Below are 6,000 nucleotides of genomic sequence, written 5' to 3'. Positions count from 1 at the left end.
ATACTACAATATCCTGTATTAACTCTGTCTGATAGCAGATGTAAGGAGTGTGTTTTGATGAATAAAGAAGTAATGATAATGATTATATCAGCATCATTAAGGATAAAAATAAATACTCACTGGTTGATAATAGCACTTAGAGATAACAATAAAAATATGTACACAGGTGTTTCTATTGTAGCTCTAAATCTATAAATGAATCAAAATGAAAATTATGATTAAAATGCAAAGAGTAAAATAACTACGAAGTGGAAAGTTATCAGTGAGATCAGACATATCAGTGGATGGCCACATACCTTTGATTAATCAGTTATGTCGATAGACAAAGACTTAGGCTAACTGACTTCGTCACCTTCATCGGAGGGTTCAAATGTGTTTTGCGGCTCTTCAAAAATTTTCTGGCAGGGGGTGACTGAAAATGGCTCTTTCAACCAAAAAAATTCCCGACCCCTGCCATAAACAGATAAGGTTTCTGTAAAAACAGGAGAAAAAGGATGAGACAGTTCAGTTCAGCCTCACTCAGCAGAGTCTAATAGTCAGTATTCAAAATAGAAGCATCTTCTCCATGTCATTCTGCACTTGTCCTGTTTTTCCAACATTACTTCACTCACAATATCACAGATAATACATTGACAAATAACAATAATGCTTTCTTTCAAAATAAAACACAATATTTTCCTTAACCAGAGAGTTAAGAGTTTACATGTAGTTCCAAAACTAATCAAGGTAAGACATTAGCAATAAATGTACAGTTTTATAGGTTCTTGAATTACCATTGCTTAGTATCAGTCACAAAATAAATAACAAAAACTAGCATATTACTCTAAATTAGCATAAATAAAGAGCAAGAGCTGAAGACTGGCAACTGTCCTACTACACTACTAATACACCTAATCATTAATTATTATATTTAGAAACAGTTTTCATATAAATGACACAATATTTAACCTGACGTGGAATGTGCTGGAGCCAGAAACTTAGCTAGAATGTTACTTTGAAACAAACAAAAGACTTCAGGCGCCATTTTAGCCTACATAGAACATAAAGTTAAAATAAAGTCTGTACTTGTTCACAAATTCACAAACTTAAACCACCTTAGAAACGTTTTTTAATTCATGTCTAGTGTTAAACAGCATTTTTGTACATTTACATATATTTTCTAACCTTAAAAACTTGTAAAAACAGGAGAAAAAGGATGAGACGGTCAGTGTGCTACTTGCACTCATTACTTCCGGATATTAGTGTTACGGCTTCTGGGTTTCCGGTTCAACAATGGCAACGTTCTACACCCACTGTCTGCAAGAGCTCCCCAAGATGAACATTCCGGATGTTCATCGGATTTGCAAAAAAATCGAAACCCCCAGCAGTAAACTCGATAAAGGGTTTAAACTATATGCCGCGTCATAAATTTACAACTACAAAGGTAAGAAAACATTCGTTTTTTGACAAGTTCATCCCTGTTCTGTGGGATTTGGTTCAGTTAACATAAGCTAATTTTATTCCTAGAGACCTATCCACCTGAATGCTTATATTTTCCCCTGCTTAACACACAAAATTTGATAGGAAGTAATTTCATTTAAACAATGGTGATCAGATAAAATGATGGGGGAAAGTTTGGAGTGATCAGAAACAAAACTATTCCAGGTCAACACTGCACATTGACATCAAGTCATGTAAGTTATCAAGGACGTTTATGCCAATTTGTGTTTGTGGGGAGATATTGTGTTACTAAGCATTCAGGGAGGTAGGGTTCTTCTTGAGGTATTGTTTAGTAACACACTGTTCTCTTTATATTAATTCACCGGTTCTTTTCTTTGTGTTAGAGGATGTTTTTATAATCTTATTTCTTCTTTCTTCTTAGATCAAGCTCTGTGATTCAGCCCCAGTGGAGTTGATGCACAGTCAGTGCTCCTGTGTTGCTGGAACTGTTCTGTGTAGTCACACAGTGGCACTGCTGTTCCAAACTGCACATTATTCACAGCTGGACATGCCTGTTGTCCCACCTGTACATAGCTGCACAGAATCTGAACAGCAGTGGCACAAACCACGACAATGGTAATTTAAATTTAAATAAGCTTAAGTGTCTCTGTTTTTCAGTTTTAATTGACTCCACCCACAGCAAAGTGTTTTGTCTGTTTAAGGGTGTGAAACCAGGACCTATCAACTCCATGATCTTCACCAAACCGAAGCAGAATCGAACTGTCCAGAGTAAGGTAAATGAGCTATAAATAATGATGTCAATGTCTAGCTTTTGTAACTGTTGTGCATATGACCTTTTTACCCCTTATTAATGTTCTGTGTTGCCCCAACAATTTTTTTTTTCTGAAGGAGTGGATTCTACTGAGGCATGGTGGGCCCACTTCCAGATCCCTGCATATTAAAAATAAATGAGGCATATGCAAATTTTAACATCGAGGAAAGGCCACTTGATGAACATGACAACTGACAAGCCACTTGTGGAAAGTGCCGTTGGTCTGGTGCAGAAAGGCAGTGTTCTTTCATACCAAAAGCCTGCACGGTACATCATCAGACACCATGACACTCCACCAACACCACAATTGCCTCTGGAGGAGTATGATATTTTGCCATCTTCCTGTGTCTTTGTGTGTTCTGAAAAGGAGCTTCTACATCTCAAGAGCTTGTCCTCTGTCAATGGAGATGGCTCACAAGATTGAGGAGGCTACACGTGAGCAAAGCTCCTGTGCTGCGTGGCATGAGCTCCACAGACCCAGGGTGACTGCCTCTCGGTTTCGAGAGGTGTGCCACGTCAGAGGCCAGAGCTCTGCAAATTCGCTTGCAGAGTGTATAATCAAGGGCACATGGCAGACAGCAGACATGAGGAGAGGAGCAGAAATGGAGCCTGCAGTGGCAGCTGAATACAGCAGGCTGCAGAATGTCAACTACTCCCCGTGTGGTCTGACCATTCACCCCACTACACCCTGGCTAGCTGCCTCTCCTGACGTCATTGTTTTTGACCCCACTGAATATCCCAGATTTGGCCTTGTAGACTTCAAATGCCCAAATGTGAAATATTTTGTTAACTGCAAGTACGTGCAGATGAATTATGGCTCTCCTACACAAAAGAAGAGCCATGCTTACTACTGGCAGGTGCAAGGACAGCTTCTCATCACTGGAATGCAGTGGTGTGACTTTGTCATGTGGGTGCAGGAGGATTACTTTGTGCAACGAATAAGCATGTATCCTGAGGTGCAGAGAGAAATCCGAGAAAAAGCTATTTCTTTTTCTACACATACATGCCACGATACCTGTCTCTGAAAAATGAGCACTGAACAGTAAATACAGTGCTTAACAAATTTATTAGACCACCCTAACCCTAACCAAAGTAAGGTTTATGCCACAGCTGCCCTAAATTAACAGCACTGGTAATTACCAAAATCATTTTTTATGTTTCTGCAATGGTTAATACACCAATACGTAGAAGCTCTTTAACCTAAATTATATTTTTAATGCTAAAATATAATTATTATTGTTATCCATGAATTTTCAAATTTACTGATTTACAAAAACTGAAAAAATAGTAAAGAAAATTAATATTTCTTGATTAATATGTCAAATAACAGTTATTTACTTGCATTCCTGAGGAGAAAAATGAGTTTTAGTGGTTGAATGTTATGCTTGATTCATTTCTGACTTCTCAGAGAAGCCCAGTGAGCCGGCTTAAATTTGGGTGAATTCAGTTTGAAATCCCTCATTCCTGTTCAAAATGGTAAAACGTGGAGAGCTGACTGAAAATGAAAGAGTCCGCATTAAAGCACTTCATGATGCTGGATGGTCTTTGAGACAAATATGACAGGTGGTCTAATACATTTGTTAAGCACTGTATGTTGCTTACTCACCTTCATGTGCTACAAGGATGTTTTGGCTGGGTTATTATAGTGATGAAGTGATCTACATGTGAAAAAAAAAACATTAAAGAGAAGATACAGGAGATTATATCTGTACAGCAGTTGTTCAGACTTTTTTATGACTTTGTTGTAAATGATGCATGATGTAGTTTGTTTGTTTTTTTCAGATTTAAAAGCCAGATATGTTACACTATCTTTGAAGCATGTGGGAACTACCAACAGCTGGGTTAGTCATAACAGAATATTAAACTTTAATATGATGCATGGAAAAATTGTGTTAAAATTGATACCTGTTTTGAAAACTTACCGATTTTGATGGGCTCATTCCTCTCCCTCATTCCTTTATGAATAAGATGTTTTTAAGTTTTGCTACTTTTGAAGCTAGTGATCAGTTAAAAGTATCACTTTGAAACACAGGGTATCAAAGTATTTAACATTTTAGCAACCTTATATTCAAAATATAGATGTGTGTTAAGAGATTATTGTAGCACTTTGTTTTATAAACTTGAGACATGTTAAATTTGCAAGTTCTGTGGTTGTATCTTGAGCTGTGATTTTTAATGTAATGTCATTGTTGTTTACCACTGTGAATTAACAGTCAAAACCTTCAATCTTCAAGAAATGACAGTCTTATTAAATCATTTGAATATAACAGTGTTCTCAATTTATTTTTTACAGAGCTGGTTTGGAATAAGAGAATATTAATCAGATAAGAATACTTCAATAAATGATTTGACAAGCACATTCATATTGCTCTGAGTGAGCTTAAAACTAAGAGCACAATCGTTATGTCCTTGTAAATCATATATATATATAAATTCATTGAACATTTAGTATTTAAAAACTATATATAAAACTACAGCATTTTAGTTTTTGTGTTGCTCTACAGGCTCAAAAAACTCTAAAAGCTTTCTGGATTCAGATGAGAGTATGTTCAGCTGTGTTCACATTGCAAGCTAATGTGACCAGAATCTCTTAAACTCAGGATGACAAAGCAGATGCTAGTTTCACCAATTTCCATCCAGTCTCATTTGACCCATTTCTTTACCAGGGCTTTGTTCTGGTAATTTGACAGCAGACATGCAACTGTAAAGAGTTCACTGATGTTGTAGGCATGAGACAGCTGGATGAAACTGTCAAAAAATCTGTTTTGCTTTATCATCCTGATTACACACTCCACATGCACACAGAGTTTGGCAACTGCCTGGGTCTCCCTCACCTGGTATGCTGGCATCTGCTTCTGTTTTGACAGAAAAGGAGGACAGTACACTTTGCATTTGCAGCAGTCACCATCACAGCCATGTCTTCTGTCAACAATTCAGCTATTCCTGATTGTTTAAAGGTCTGTCACTAATTGAACCAGCATGCAGTTCAGAAATAAATGTGACTGGACCATGTGGAGTGATGCCAACCAAGGCTTTCATAGTGCAGTGGGATTTGTATGTAGAGTACATCTCACTTTGTAGGAGGGGTGAGGGTCGCATTTGGCACCTCAGCTCTGTACAATCCAGGATCACCTGGGTGTCTGGAAATTCTGGAAATCCTCAGGGAGGTAACCTTGCACCTCTTCCTGTGTAAGCCAAATACATACAGACCCCAGTGCAGTGGCAAGAAAGCTTGTCCATGTTGCAATAATGCGGCTCACTGTTGATTATATGGACGTTGAACCGATGTGCAAGGTCTCTCTCTTTCAAACCAGCTGACAGGAAGGTCAGGAAGAGAAAAAACTCATCAATGGGCTGGAGCATATTTCTCTGAAAATGGAAGCAAATAAGAAAAAAGTTACTCCAAGCCAGACATATTCAATCATTTATTTTTAAGAATCACCTGATGAGAATGCCAAGGAGTCCAATATTTACTAAGACTGAATTGCATAGCTACAGATTCAAATGTCATGTGTGAAATGTCTTTCTGAATTTTTAACATTGTTTTTGCAACTAAAAAGGCAGCTTTGAATCCTTTAAAACTATAAGAAGCTTGTGTCATCGTCACAATAATGGATTTAAGTAACATAATTTTGTTCAGTGTAACACAGTTAAATGTTCTTTGCCTTAGAGTCTGGGTTAAAATGTTTTAACAAAGACTAGAAAAACACCTGAATTGGCTAAAAAGACAAGTACTATACTGCCAATGA

The sequence above is a fragment of the Cheilinus undulatus genome, linkage group 22 (assembly GCF_018320785.1).
Source record: "Cheilinus undulatus linkage group 22, ASM1832078v1, whole genome shotgun sequence".
Lineage (NCBI taxonomy): Eukaryota > Metazoa > Chordata > Actinopteri > Labriformes > Labridae > Cheilinus > Cheilinus undulatus.
The sequence above is the reverse complement of the archived record's forward strand: the minus strand, read 5'-3'. Positions refer to the sequence as shown.